This window comes from Solanum pennellii, chromosome 1 (genome assembly GCF_001406875.1).
Source record: "Solanum pennellii chromosome 1, SPENNV200".
NCBI lineage: Eukaryota > Viridiplantae > Streptophyta > Magnoliopsida > Solanales > Solanaceae > Solanum > Solanum pennellii.
Genome location: NC_028637.1, coordinates 30,877,184 through 30,893,819, shown reverse-complemented (window position 1 = coordinate 30,893,819; position 16,636 = coordinate 30,877,184). Strand labels below are relative to the sequence as shown.

Below are 16,636 nucleotides of genomic sequence, written 5' to 3'. Positions count from 1 at the left end.
AAATATATGATATATATATATATATATATATATATATATATATATATATATATATCCACACACACATATATATATATATATATATTTATGCATTTTTTAATTAAAAGTTGACAACAAAAAGGTAATATCGTAATTTATTATCAATGTAGATCAAAGACTATAATTAATCTCCTAACCCTTGTCATGTGCCTTTTTTCATACCAAGATTTTATGTTTAATTTTGAACAAAAAAAAAAAGGTCACATAATTGTATTAACATAATTCAGTTGATAATATGAACAATTGTTTGATACATGATCTGCATCAGCCTTCTTTTTTCCTAGGAAAAACTTATATTCACTTTTTTTAGTACATTTGATCAACTTAATAATAGTTATTATTTAATTGTCTGCTACCATATCATTCTCTATTGCCCACTCTTTCTAGTAGAACGTTGGAAGTAATTGTCTTTAGTTTAGTCACTGAAATGATCAGTCAAGACCATAGCTTCTCACAAAAACATCATTATTTTATCTTTTTTTGATTTGTAATATATGTAATATCTAGGACATTTATCTACCCAATTTACAGTTATCACATGTATTAATTTTAGTCAAAATTGCACAAACAGAATGAAGATGAAATTAACAGAATGTACTTATAATCTGAGTCCATTGAAACTACCGTGTCTACTTAAGAAAATTTAATCCACCCACTGTACCCGAGGTTACAGATAATTTCTCCCAAGATAAAACAGATTTATCCTGTTAAAGAATTAGTGGTACCTCAAACTTCTATCACTTTAGCGAATGTAAGAACAGTAACAAGCCACACAGACTCAGTTGATCGACACTTTGTTTATGAGAAAAAATATATGCAAAGAAGAAAAATTTCCTATTTTTGAAAAATGAAAAATGACTTCCTTTTATAGCCATGTTCAGCAAGAAACGTGTTTGTTCAAACAAGTATGTTCAGACCAATTTTCCCCCCGAAAGTTGTGTCTTTTGGAAAATATAACAACTTTAAGGAAAGATGTGTCTTTTGAGATAATTAACGACTTTTTTGGAAATCAGACCGTTGTGACCGTTGCACGCGAATTTCAAATAAATTTTGTTGCGTCAAAATTAATTCTGTTATTTAACTCATTCTGAATTAATTTATAATATAAAAGAAATTGATTAAGTCACATGATTTGTCAAATTCAAAACCAAATTCGAAGACGAAGCTGAGGTCGATCGAGCACCGACGGCGCCAGGGGCCACCTTCTTCTCAAACCTTTAAGAAGTAAAGGAAGTGTTTCCTAATATAAGGACAACAATTTCCTTTCTTCTACCGATATCGGATAAATGACTGTTCATTTGCACTTTGCAAATAACTTTTCAGTTTCCCTCCAAAATTGGTTCCTCCTACATTCATTTTTCTCTTCTCATTTCCTATTTGCACTTTGCTAAAACCTAACATTTACTGCCCCTGTAATCTTCCTTTTCATCATTGGAAGGAAGAATTTCTCCCTTATAAATAGTGATGGTCTTTTTTTGTTAGCAGAATGTTGATAATAATTATCTTTTGTCTAGAAAATGTATGTGGTCAACCATGACGATAACTTCTCATTGAAACTTCATTATATTTATACTTTATGTTTTGTAATTCATATAGCATTTAAGCCATTTATCTACCCAATTAACTATCCCGTATTCTTCGTATTCATTGCAAGTAAATAAGGACGGTCTTACTTTGTTAGGAGAACGTTGAGAGTAATTGTCATTTGTTTAGCGACTGAACGCGGTCAACCATATTGGCCATAACATCCCATTGAAACTCCATTATTTCAATAATAATTCTATCTTTATATGTCTTCAAACTCATGTAATTAACCTCTAGGCCATTTATCTACCCAATTTACTACTCCGTAATCTTCTTATTCATTGCAAGAAAAAATTTCTCCCCTATAAATAGTGATGGTCTTACTTTGTTAGCACAATGTTGAGAGTAATTGCATTTTATATAGTGATCGAACATGGACAGTCATATTGGCCATAACTTCTCATTGAAACTCTATTATTTCACTCATTATTTTATCTTTTTATGTCTTGTCTCTCATGTAACATCTACTTCATTTTTATACCCAATTTACTACACCTCATAAATCTTCCTATTCATTGCAAGGAATAATTTCTCTACTACAAATAGTGATGATCTTACTTTTTTTAATGTATTAGAAAATATAGAGTGCATATAAGTGAGTTAAAAAGAAAGTTCTTATTATAGTGTTCTGGATTCAACTCTTGTTCAGTATTTATTTAGTTGTACTTTGAAATTCAGGTATGTTTTCTGGAGGGGACAAATTAAGAAGATTATTGCTTGATTTTTGAAAAGATTTCTTTTCATGAGCTTAAATATCCTTAAAGAAAGAAAAATATATATCCATGTCTCTACCTGAAGATAATTAATTTTAAATTGTAATTTTAAAATTTCACCAACAAAAACTAGTTGACTTTCCCGTATAAATGTATATCATCCTTCAATTTTTAATTTTATTTTTTAGCAAAGACTATATTATCTAATCACTTGAAGAATATCTACGTGTAAACCTAAATTTGTTTTCTATATTGCTATTTTTTTGTCATATTTTTTTCTTACAACCATGTACGGAAATTTTCTTTTGAATTGTGGGTCTATTAGAAAAAATATTATTATCACACAAAGATAGGAATAAAATTATGTGTAAATCTTAGTCTTACACTCCTCAAATTCCATTGTGGGATTATACTAAATGTTCACTATTAGAAAAACCGACATCAAGAGGGGTTTGGATAAACCCATCTTTTGAATTGTGGATCAATTAGAAAAAAATCTTTTTATTCCGCAAAGGGGTAAGATTTGTGTACATCCTGCCTCTTAGACTCAACTGTACATTAATATGTTTTTACTTCTAAAATATGATATTGAGCAAGACATCATTAGCAGAAGTGATGGTGATGTTTAAAAAATTGATTATAAATCTTGACAAATTGCCTTAGAAAAAGTTAAGGTGATCGTGAAAATTTTGTCCACAAAAATATGGATGTATCACCAGTTCGCCACAATATTTTCATCATCAACGAAAATATCATATTTATTGATTTGTCTCTCGACATATTTGACATATTTCTGAAGGAAGTGGAATTGATAAACTCCCTACTCCGTCAAGTTATACTTTGTAGTTTTACAAAAAAATCAAATCATTCTTTTGCTATTAAACTAAAACTACGATCTTGACAACTCAATGATATAGTAATGTGTATGTAGAACTTTTCCAGCCCATTTCAATGGAATGTTTTTCTTTACTAATCATGAATAGATTGGTTCTACGAGTTGAGATCTCTCTTTTCAAATTGGTCAAACACGGTGAAGTTTGGCATATTAGCTAAGCAACTTTATGATGAATTAACCAGTTATGGGATAACGAGTGATGATCTTGTAGAAGTGGTAGCTGTGAGAAAGAAAGTCGTGAAGGACACTAGGATAGCTATTTGGAATGCTAGTTTATCGATCAATATTTTCTTAACTTCATTTTAAAGGTTAGTTAACATTTCTTTTTCTTGACATTTCCAATAAGGTTGTAACTTAAAGAACTCTTAATTACCATTCTTATATTCCATTATGCTAATCTAGGAGTTCTTCCTTTTTGCTCCCATTCTTTGTCATCAATTAATTGAAATGTTTTTATCTTTTGAGTAATCTCAATACGTTGTTCGTATATTTATGAGGAAGCATCTCAACTATATTTCTTTGCACTTTTCAATATTTATTGTTATAACGATATTGTGAAATTACTATGACCATACAAAATAGTAAATTCTTTGAAATTTACTTCTTTTCCATTAAATACTCATTTTCCTTAACTTGCAATACAATTTTCTTACTTAAATAGTCCTGCTTATAGAAAGTAGATACGCCTATACTTTAGATGGAAATATAGTTAAGGTAAGAATTCTTCATATTCCATTTAGCTAATGATGAAAGAGAATGTGGAACATTTTCTCGAGATGATAATTTTGTGCCTTCCTAATTTGATGCGCGTATTTCCTTTTTTGTAGATAAAAGAAGGTTGAAGGTATAGTCGATAAGTTGGAGACCTGGCATCGAACTATCGTCCACATCTACTTTGACTTGTTTGCACATTCTTAAGTTTGTGACATAAGTACTTGAACATGAGCAGTGTTTCAATGAATACTCCTCTACTATATAAGTCTAATAATTAGGGGGACATAATTTCTTTAGATTTTCTTGATTCGGTGTATTAGAGTTTTATATCTAAAGAGTAAATCATCGTTTGTCATTATGCATACTGGGAGTTCATTGAGAGAATCAACAAATTCGATTCATATTGTTCTAAAATTTTTGGAGGAGCTAGAAAACTCTTCAGGATTACTTTATCTGTGGTGAGCAATAAATCTCTTTTTATAACATACTATAGATGAAATTATTATTTCTTACATTCCTAGACCATCTGCATGTTAGTAGTTTTTAAGGGGGATGAAGGTATTTTCTATATGAGAAACTCACGAAAATCTTGGCAATTTTGTATTTTAACTATTTTGAAAATATTACGTTATTGACATTTCTTTACCATATTTGATATTTTTATACTACCTAAATTACACCGAAAACCCTTTTCTTAAAGATTTTTTTAGGTCCATATAGACCAATTATTTAATTATAAAAAATGAATATAAAGTTTTGGCCCAAGCCCAACATAATCTGATTAGGGTATAGCCCACTTTTATTAACCCTAACTATAAAATCTATTCTTACTGTGTTGCCTCCTTGCTCGCGGCTGAATATTACTCTTCTCGATTCTTGTGGGCTGTACCAGCTCTCTTTTCCAACGTTCTTATATCTCTTCTCCTCATACAAGATGTGTCAGTCAACCAAGGTAACAACTCCTATCTTTTCCCTTCATTTTTTTATTACTGATGAAGTCGATTCGAAGTAATTTGGATACTAGAAGATTAATAAAACAAGCATGGAATGTTTAAAATAAACTCAAATGAAAATTAAACAAGAGGTTACTACATTTTAAATAATTAATAGGCTAGCCTTTTCTTCGTTTTAGCTCAAGATTATTATTGCAACTAGCATAGGTTTTTTATCTACTATTATGAATAGCAGAAACTAGGATTTGTCTTAGGGGTTGGTTTTTGAATGCACATTAGGCTAGTTTGTGAATTTGGGAAACCCTTACAGCTGTTCAATTTAACCCTCTTGATTATTTGGGTAAGTCTTCACTTTTAAGAATTAAATTTCTTTCACCATTAGATTTTACTCTAGTAATTAATTGCATTTTAGTTGATATATCATCCTTTTTTTCTTCTAAATCTCCCCGTCTTTCTTTCTATTTCTTAATAGTATATTTTGTTTCCTTTATTGTTCTTGCACCTACAATTACATCAAGTATGTCTCCCTCTTCGTTTCTGTTTCTAAATCATTTATCTTGTTTGCTTGATCGTGTTATATGTAAGTCTATTCTTCAAGTCATAAATAGAAGAAATCACCTAGATTTTTTCCACTGGTGAAAATTGTACTTGATACCTCATGGTTCTCAACTCACTTCCTTGTTGACCAGGTAATGCTTTGATTGTATGCTAAAAAAATATATTTCTGATGCAGAAGGAATTTTTCCTCTAGCGAACAATATATTGAATGCCTTTTTATTATTTTCTATGAACCCTACTATTCTAGGTAGGTATTGAGTACCTTTTGGTGCACCTCCAATATATGATGTTCTTTGTGTCTTCATAATCCAATTAGTAGGTTATCATAGTGCGAGGATTGGAAGTATAACTTATACATGTCACCTCCATATCCATTCCTTCTCTCCCTGATCCAAAAAACCAAAAGAATTGACCCCAACTAGCTTAGAATTGACACGTAATTGTTTATATCAATTTTTTTTTGACAAATGCCTTTACCATAACACATCCTTTTATTAGTATGATCAATGTACTGTTAGCTCTGATATTCACTTAAATTTTGCTTACTCTGATATTGGATTACTTAGCATTGGGTGTTATAGGGATGTTCAGGATTATTTTTTGTCCATATACCTAATGGAAAGTGGCATTTGGCTTGGACCTTAGTGATCCATAGCTTATGCAAAAATATAGAAAATACGAAGAATCTTCGTAGCATTGTATGTTGCAGGAGCTATTATTGTCTCGATACTAATGCAAACTGTTATTAGCTTGGACCGCAATGATCCATTATGTCATGTCCCACCACTTCCTTGTTCAAATTCGGCATCAGGACAAGGGAGAAAATCTAGATTTATGAAGAGGTTGGTAAAATACTCTAGAACTTCCTAGATATATTCAAGAAGGTTTTAGAATTCCCTAAAACATTTAGAGAATGCTAGAATAGGACTGAAGTGTAAATATTGTAGGGAACTTTAAAGTAGATAATATTTACACTTAGGCCTTTAGGAGGTAATATAAATGAAAGACCTCTCATTTAAAAAATGTTCCAACCAAGTGTAAAATATTCGACAAAGTAATACTAAGACTTTTTTGAAAGCTTTTCAAGTTTCTCTAAGTCTTTCTTGCATTCTATTAGCGGTCTTAGATTCAAAAGTCCTACTTGAGCTTACAAGACCGTGAAATATTGTAAGTTTTAAAGTGTTGCATGAAACATTAGTTAGACTCTAAGTCTCCGACAATGTAGTATTATATCAAAGGTTTGCAGTAAGGGAATGACCAATGAAAGAGATATAAACGTTACTAGCACCACAACTATCAAGATGGATGGTGGAAGTAAGATCTGCAAGGGAAATAAGCACAACCAGAGTAGTAAGGAAATGTTGTTCGACTCTACACCAAGAAAGGAACTAACATGTCACCCACAATTGACCATTGAAACAAGTGACGATGATTATGGTGATGAGGCTATTGACGCCACCATCGGAGAGGAATGGGTCACAAGGGTTCAAATGGAGAGGGTAGACCATAGAGATATTAGGCTGACATTTCGATGAGGTTGATGAAAAGTTCATGACTCTAAAGGACTTTGACCTTAGGAAAATAACAACATCCGCAAGTAGTTGGAGGGACGCCAGCATGCCGAGTTCGAGATGAAGGAGGCCATCACTTTCTTGGAGTGTTGGCTCATTGATGAGCTAAGTATGATTGCAGCTATGAGAGTCAAGAATAAAGCACTTAATGAGGGCGTGTAAGCTGAAGGATCGACATCATGCGGCCGATATAGGGAAGCCAAGGTCGAGGCTCCTAAGTCACATATGTTCAAAGGCATATGTGACGCCCAAGAAGCGGAGAACTTCTTATGGCACTTGGAGAATCAATTCAAGTGTAGTTCGGTAAAGAGTGATAAAAACAAGATCAACATTGTCGTGTTGTATCTTCAAGGCTTGTCATAGTGTTAACCTTATAAACTCAAAGATGATACTTGAAGTACCCATAGAATGGAGTTTCAATTTTTGAAGTTTGTGGCTTGATATTTGCATTTTATTTGCAAGAGAGGAGATGCCGAGTAAATTAGGTCAAACAAGGCATTCAAGTTAGTTGCACAATTTTTTTCCAAATAGAAAAATTATTGCAATCACGGAATAAATAAAAAAGGATGAGTTTATTCATAAAAATTGTGAGTACATTTATGTTTATCCCTTGATTCCCCTCTCATAAGATTACTCCACGATTCAAAGGCTATTAGTGTCACCCAATCTAGGATGATGTGGACCCTTTTAGGATTTATTTGATCTTTGTGAAAGGATTTTACCAATCTTGTTAAAGTATCTGGTTGTCAAGAAGAGTGCGCCCATATCTTGATCACTTCATGAATATATGAAATTTTAGAGATGCATTTCAAAGAAATATATGCACTTTATATAAGTGTTACAGAAGTGTGAGCTAGAGTTTAGGGTAAGTAGTCTCATAAAACCCTAAATGAAATTGGATTCATCTTGTAGAGTCCCACAAAATTTTGATGTCTCAAATGTCAAGTTTTTATCCCATAAATTTTTTGGGGACGCATAGTTCACTTAATAGTCTTGCTTGATAGAGTTTTATTGGTTGAGGTCTAATCAACAATTCCAGAAGAGGCCTTATGCTTAAAAATGAGGTATCTTTGTCGAAGCCAGTATTAACAAGGTTCTCTCTCTAGCAAGGGACTAAAAATCATCTCCAAGCACCTTTGGGAAAGTAGTTCCACTCTCCCATGTAAATGTGGACGCAAGATCTAATTTTTCAAAATCCTCAAAAGTAAAACATAGCCTTTGTAGATCTAGCGAGGCATGAAGAATGTTCTCATGTAGGCTAGCCTTAACTGCAGATTGAGCATAACATTCATTATTAACAAAAGTTGCCCGCAAATAAGTAATTAGTCTTGGAATCAGTCTCGAATATGTGTTGTAACAACATAATATAGCACTACATCTCCATGAAATTCCAAGTGCTAATAGCATCTTGGTATCTCAGGTAGCATGTAAGGTCCGTGAGTTAAGGCTTTAACAAACAACGAAGAGTCATAAAACTTGTAAAGTAGCAGTGATTTCCAAGTACCGTATGTTGACTAGCTTCTCAACATTCACGAGGAAGTTCCTTAGCATAGGTGCATCAATAAAATCAATGTCCATCCATATCCATTTCAATAAATGATAAAGTTGCTACTTCCGCGCCTGAGTTGAGGTAGGTACCTATTAGTGCTTCACCACATTAGCTACTATCTTACATAATCTCATACTTTACCCGATTATACATTTCTACCGAAGGCAAACTCTTTGAAAAAGTTTTGAACTTGAGAATTATCCCTAGGAATGAACCCCATTTTAAGATTTAATGGTTCATTACGGATAAATCTCAAAATTTTACGAGCACATCCAAGCTTGAACAATGCAACACTCCAAATTATTTTAGTTTTCTTAATGTTGAAAGACCCTCATGATTATTTTCATAAGTCTTAAACAAATGTATACTAATAGCATATTTGAGAAAAGAGTCTCCAAGTTACCTAAGTGATTCCAAATGAAACTTCTGCATGCATTTCTTTGTTGTCAACACTTTCAAAACGTTAGCAGTTGGGATAAAATTTTTTAGTTTGCCCTATAAATTCCAAAGGTTCTAGAAGAAATATAGTAATTGGCGAAAGATTCTTGTCCTAGAGAATCTTATATATCTAAGGTATACACGTATGAGAGTGAATCTGTTCGGGTGGAATATAACAGATTCACTGCCATACGTGTATACCTTAGAATTCATAATATTCTCAAGGTTTGGAATATCTCCTAATACCTATCTGTCCTGCTACAACCTTAAGATTTTATATGGGAAGCAGTCATGCCGAATAAACATAAACTGCAAGCAAAAACTTTGTATCCCAATTGCTAAGGTTTTGGAAATAATGACACTAAAAAAAGGCCTCTAGAAGTTACATCTAGAATAACTTGGGAAACTTGGAGACTCTATTCTCAAATGTGATTTTAGTATACAATTATTTAAGACTTATGAAAGTCATCACGAGGGTTTTCTCAAAATTAAGAAAAATAAAATCATTTCCAATGTTACACTGTGCAAGTTTGGATGTGCTCGTAAAATATCAAAATTCATCTATAATGAACCATTCAATCTTAAAATGTGAAGCATTCCTGATGATAATTCTCGAGTTCATTACTTTGATTAAGAGTTCCTATTGCCTTCAATAAAAATGTATAGTAGGCTAAGACAAACTATTAGAAATAGTAAGAAGTAGTTGATGTGGTTGAGTCACTAATAGGTTCCTACCTCAACTTGTGTGGGGAAGTAGCGGCTTTACCATTTATGAAATGACTTTTGTTGCACAATAATTTTGTCGATACACCTATGAGAGACATTTCCCTATGAATGCTGAGAAACAAGTTAATATGTCTGGTACTTTGAATCCCTGCTACATTACAAGTTCCATGATCTTCCACTGCATGTTGAAGCTCTAACTCAAGGATCATTCAAGCTACATGAGATTCCACGATGATATCAACAGTAGGAATTCTCGGAGATACAATGCTAGATTATGCTGTTACATCATATATCAATTTCAACTATTCAAACTGACTCCATGACTAATTATTGATTTGATGTATGCTTCTATTAACAATGAATGATATGCTTAATTGGCAGAAAAAGGTTGGCATGCACAAGCACCTTCTTCTTCATGCCTCACCAAATTTGCAAAGACTGTACTGTTGAGGATTGTTGAAAATCGGATCTTGTGTTAACGTTCGTATGGGAGGCTGAAACTCTTGCCAATTTGTGTTATAAAATCAGAAGTTACTGATTCTAATAAATTATTCATAAACATGAAGTAATTAAAATTTATAGAACCAGTAAGAGAGATGAACAAAAATTTAATTAAAAAAAAGTAAAATTTGTAAAAAACATATCAGAATCTTAAAAACCTTTTGAATAAGAAAAAGATCAAGTCCACTGAACTCGCAGTGTCCCCTTAAGGAAATTATTCCCCTCTAGTATCCGAGGTTTGATTTTGAATATAACCTCCTAGGGTAAAATGATCTTAATCAGCATAGTGTAGATACCAAAAACTCTACTGTCAGTGAACCAATACATAGTTGAAAAGTACACGAAGGAAAATGTGTGCAGACGACGACGAATAAGAAGATCATAAAATAGTAAGGAAATATTATGGAGAATGAGTGATATTTATAGGCAAGAAGAATAGGTTCCGAAAGGTTGCAACCCTTTTAGAATTCACATGACCATTAATGAAAGTTTGCAACCTTTCAAATGATACTGAATGTTCCTGAAAGTTGCAACCTTTTAGAACAGCTATGGTGGAAAATTTCAATAAAATCGGTTCAAATAAAACGGGTCGCGCGCGGATCCGAGTCAGGTCGGATTAGTCAACTAAAAAGTTGAAATATTTCGACTCATTTTCAACTTCTGTTATCAACTAATTAATTGAAAATATTTTTGGTCAATTAATTAATTAATTAATTAATTATTTAAAATAAACTTTGTCCAAAAAATAATCTCTCAATCATTTGCCGAAGCCAAAGCCGAAGCCAAAGGTGAGATGAGCAAGCGACAACGACGACGGCGCTAAGGGGGTCCCTCTTTCCAACCCTTTTAACAATTAATAGGAGTGTTTCTTTATTTAAAGTCTCCTATTTTTCTTTTCACCACCGATGAGGGACAAATTCCTTTTCATTAAAGCATAAGAGAAAATTTTAAATTCCCAACTCCTCAACTTCTCAACATTTCAAATTCCTCTCTTTCCCTCTATTTTCCAACAATTCTTGCTACATACCCAACAATCCACCAAATTGATGGGGAATGGTTATAACATAGGAATGCACGGACAATTCTGTACTTTATAGTCAAGAATTAATTGCATCTGTATAAGTAGGTTTCCCCTTGGACTTTCCGTAGTGAACATATGTCGAATATACTCGGTCAATCGGTAGATGTGATATCTTTGAACAGTCCATCTTTGGTGTATACCTAGACAACCATATGTCACACAATTAACCCTGTACTGTTTATGGTTCTTACGGTTGTGTTCATTTCAGCCATTAACACCTCCTGGTTTCATGAGTGTATAGAGAATAGGATTTTGACATAAAATTCTCTTTGACGCGGCTTCCACTTCACACTCACATAGGTGATTTCTAGCCGTGTCATCTCGTAGATACACTATTTGGTCAAATCTACCAAACTTAGCAAATCATTTAAAAGTTTAAGCTTTATTACCTCATTAAAAAGCCTTAAAGTCTTAACCTTGTTCTTGAACATTGTCTTCATCATGAAAATGTATTAAGTTAATTGACAATGTCGAACCGTCAGCCACAACTTTATTTTTCTCCATGAATCTAGCTCTTGTGATCTCCAGTCTGCTAGATAGAGTTACCGTCATGCTGACTTGTCCTAAGCCGTAAACTCATTCCCTTAGATGATCTTTTAACTGCCTCTCTCACTTGGACTTTCGTTAGTAGATCTGACACATAATCTCTTGACTTTACATAGTCAATTGTGATAATTCCACTTGAGAGCGGTTGTCTTACGGTGTCATGTCTCCGTCGTATATGACAAGATTTCCCGTTGTACATAATTCTCCCTACCCTACCTATTGCTTTTTGACTATCAGAATGTATGCAAATAGGTCCAACAGGTTTGGGCCAGAATGGAATATCCTGTAGCAAATTTCGGAGCCATTCAGCTTCTTCACCAGCCTTATACAAAGCAATGAATTTAGATTCCATTGTGGAGCGAGCAATACATATCTGTTTGGACGATTCCCAGGAGGCTTCTCCTCCACCAAGTATGAATACATAACGACTCCTTGATTTTACATCATTTGACCAAGTGATCCAATTTGCATCACTATATCCTTCAATCACAGCAGGATATTTATTATAATGCAAAGCATAATGTTGTGTATATTTTAGATAACCTAACACACATTTCATTGCCATCCAGTGAGTTTGATTCAGATTACTAGTGAACCGACTCAGTTTACTAATAGCACATGCTGTATCTGGTGGGGTACAATTCATAATATACATCATCAAACTTCCCAACACTCTGGCATATTGCAATTGATATTCCTTCATCTTTTAAAATGTACAACTTAAATCAATTGGAGTTTTGACAACATTGAAATTCAAGTACTTGAACTTATCCAATACATTTTCAATATAACGAGATTGAGATAATGCTAGTCCCTAGTGATTTTTGATAATCCTGACCTCTAAGATAAAATCAGCAACTCCTAAGTCCTTCATAACATACTTTCTGGACATCATGACCTCTAAGATTGTCAATAATGCAAGCATTTCAAATTCTGCTTATATTGTTGAGTCTATTAATTTGTGGAATGGTAGACTAGGTCATGTTAGTATTGCTTCTATTAAAATGCTCTGAAAAATGGAATTAATTCATGTGATAAAAAGAGATGATTTTTCTAAATGTCATGTGTGCGTAGAAGCAAAGCATACCAAGAAACCTTTCAAATATATTATTAGTAGAAAGACTGAATTACTCGAACTAATACATTAAGGTTTAGCAGATTTCAAGAACACTGTTAGCAAAGGTGGAAAAAGTATTACATTACTTTTGTTAATGACTTTTCTAGATACACTAAGGTATATCTTCTTAAGTCCAAAGATGAAGCTGAAAGCATGTTTTTTAATTTAAAACAGAAGTGGACAATCAAGAAGTTTAGATCTAATAGGGGTGGTGAATATAGTACTAAAACTCTAGAAGATTTTCTTGAGAAAAATGGTATTATACATGAAGTTAGTTCTCTATATACTCCCCAACAAAATGGTTTAGCCGAACAGAAAAATATTGTTGACACCCAATTTTTGACCCACGTCGGTATAAATTAATTATCGAGCTTCGTGAGTTTTTCAAATTATTTAAGTTAATTAGTTTTATAAATCTTGCGAAAATTTAAAAAAAAAAAGAGTATATATATATATATGTATACATATATATATATTATACATATATATATATTATACATATATATATATATGCATATATATATATATATGTATAATATATATATATGTATATATATATATATATATATATAAGTAAAAAATATATATAATATACGGATCTTATGCTACTTATCATAACCTTAGATAAGTATATATATATTACGTAATTGTATATATAGTTTGTATATTTTATGATTAAAATATATATATATATATGTATGTATATGTATATGTATATATGTATATCTTAAGTTTAGAAAGTATTCTATCAAACTAGCTACTTTAAATAAGCTCGTTAATAAATTTATACCAAATTCGTTTTTAAATCAATTGGCTATTAATTTAAATTGGACTCTTTTTCCATTTAATTTGGAAGAGCCAAATTTGGGCCCCTCACCCTATTCCTAATTTCCAGGCCCACCTAATCCCTCTTCCAACCCACTAAACTTAATTCCCTTCAAACCAAATTAATCCCAACATCCCCAGGCCCACTTCGTTCACTCTACCCGAGGCCCACTTTCGTCCTCAACCCATTTTGCCTAAATTCTTTACACCCAATTCTTTTATTCTCCAGCCCAACCCAATTCACCATAACCCAATCCCTTTTGCCTCCTTAGCCCGTCCCAATTAATCCCAGGCGGCCCAATTGATTCCCTCACCCTATTCCTGGCCCAATGCACTTAGAATACCCAGCCCAAATCTTTTAAACTTTGCCCGACCCAGCCCCAACTCCTTTTTGACCCACCCGTCCGACCCGTATCCTTTTCTTCTCCCTCTTCCTCTTCACATCAACCCAAAAACAGACGCCATTCCCAGATTTTCCCAGAAACGCAGAAAATTTACAGACCCAAGAATGGAAAACACGACCTCCCCACGCCCTCTCCCCCTCGCGTCTCTCCCCTCTCTTACTCCTCTCCCGCGTCTCTCCCTCACGCGACCCCTTCCCCACGCGAAAACAGACGTACAGCCCCTGCAACGTCTCCTCCTCTGCCTCGTTCTGTTCTTGTGCAGTGCTTTCGGCTGTGGCAGACCTGCGTTCGCGGCTATGGCAGACGCGCTAGCCATCCCTTCCCCTTTTTCCGTTTCCGCAAAGGACGAATTTTTCAGAAAAAGGGGTTGCTCCATTAATGTTTGAGATTTCAAATTTTGAAATGGGCCATCGTCAATCCCGCCTAAAATCCGAAACCCTAATTCCGTTCTCCTCTATAAAAACCCCTTTTCTTCTTCAGAAAAAGGGGTTGGACATTTTTGGTTGAAAAATTTAGAAGTCGAATTTCTGTTTGGAATTTTCTTGTTTCACACGAATATCCCAGCAGGTCCCTTCCTTTCTGGAAATTTTGGTTTTCTGAGTTTATATCGTATAACAAAACAAGTGTCTCGTCTTTTCTTTTTCGAATCTCGCTATCGAGGCTTCGAACTTGGAAGTATTTAAAACTACACAGCCTCTTTGCTTTCCATTGCCTCTGTACTGCTCGTTGGAGCTCTTGAACTCACGTCGTGGTGGAAGTCGCTGTCGAAGTCGCTGCTCGCTTCCGTCCAAGTTCGCTGCCCTAAGAAGGTACATTTCATGCTGTTTTCTTCTTTTCCTTATGGGTTCGAACTGCTGCTTTGTTGCTGTAAGGGATGAGACGTTATATCCCGTTTGTTGGTTTGATTTCGTGAAGCGTTTTGCGTGATGGTTCTGTTTTTTTCCGTCGTCCTGTTTTTGTTGTTTGTTATGCTCGTTCCTTTGTGTTGTTTACCTGTCTATCATGAGTTCGTGACGGCTAGGTTGGGTTCGTCTGTAGCCCATAGTTTCTTGCTTGCTTAGTCATCATAGTTCGTCATGTTTGGTCGTGGATTGATTCTGTTATAAGTTCGTCTAAAAATGCGATTTCAAGTTAGCATGATTCAACTGTAGTATCTTGGTTCTTCTCTTTGGTTTTAACCTCCCAGAATGTGTTCTTGTTTTGGATTCTTTGTTTTCATTCAAGTCTTGTTTATTAAGATGTCATAGAATGAGATATATGGTTGTCTATTCGACTCCTAGGCCTTCGTATCCACCGTATTTTCGAGCATAATGGCTAATGTTTGTAGGTCTTGTTTTGTGTGGTATCAAAAGTTGTAACCTGATCAGTTCACTTCTTCTATTGAACATCTCTGTGGTTTGCTGCTAGATATTCAAAGGTTTCAAGGCTGCATTCGCGTTTTGGTTATTTAGCAACTTAAGCAACTCCGTAATTTGTTCTGTTTCTTGCTGAAGTATGAAGTCGTATGTGTTCTTTAGTTTTGTTAAAATCCTTTTCGTAGAAAGGTGGTTTACATATCTTACGTGCATGATTACCCTATCCTAAATCTTGTAGGAGAATATTTGAGGTCATTTGGGTTTATCATGCAATTTATTTATGTCATATGCTAACCAAAGTATGAAATGAAATAACCAAGCTGTGTGCTCTCAACTTTATGCTGCATATCTTATAGTGGTCATTGTTGGAGAATAATTGTTAAGCAGCTGTCATGTGATAAATGGTGTGGTTGGAGTTATTAAGCCCATTATGATCTGTCTCTATATAGCCACCATTGTCTTAGTCTAAATTGAGTCGTTATAACTATTCGGGATGTGGTCTTGGCTTGCCTTGTATTTACTTGGGTTTCGTTATATGAGTGTTGCTAATCACCGTTCTTATCTTTACGCATGCCAACTGTCGGAGTTTGTTATAAACTCTTGTCCTCCATCATTTCGAAGGAGCCATAAAGGCTCGGAAGTTCTTTCCATCGAGTCAACCCGTCAAAAGCCAAGGATCGCGAAGATTGAAGAATTGGAAGAAGAGGATTAGAAGATTTTTTTTACTCTATTTTATATGTCTTTATATTTATTTGTAATGGGCATAAGCCCTTGTTGTCGTTTTTTTATTTTTATTATTTTCTCGTATTTATGTTGTATGTTTAGATTAGGACAGGTACAAAACGGGTCAAATACCCGAAAACAGGTGGGTCCAAACTCGGTCAAGGCGAACAGAATCCGAGCTTGGACCCAAATCTCTCTCCCTCTCTCTCTCTCTCTTTATTACTTGTTTTTTGTGCGTTTGTTTTAGATTTGCCGTTAGTTTTAGGTTAGAAAACTCCAACCCCGTCGAAACGCCTCTCTACTTTTATCAAGATTAAAACTAAAATTTAAGTGTTAAAAAAAAA

At 34.0% G+C, this 16,636-nt stretch overlaps 2 pseudogenes; one reads left to right on the top strand and one right to left on the bottom strand.

The window, feature by feature from the left end:
* Nucleotides 1-8,361: 8,361 nt before the first annotated feature.
* On the bottom strand, nt 8,362-9,227 carry LOC107019558 (annotated as a pseudogene).
* Nucleotides 9,228-9,305: 78 nt separating this feature from the next.
* Nucleotides 9,306-16,636, top strand: part of LOC107019548 — a 29,093-nt pseudogene continuing 21,762 nt past the window's right edge.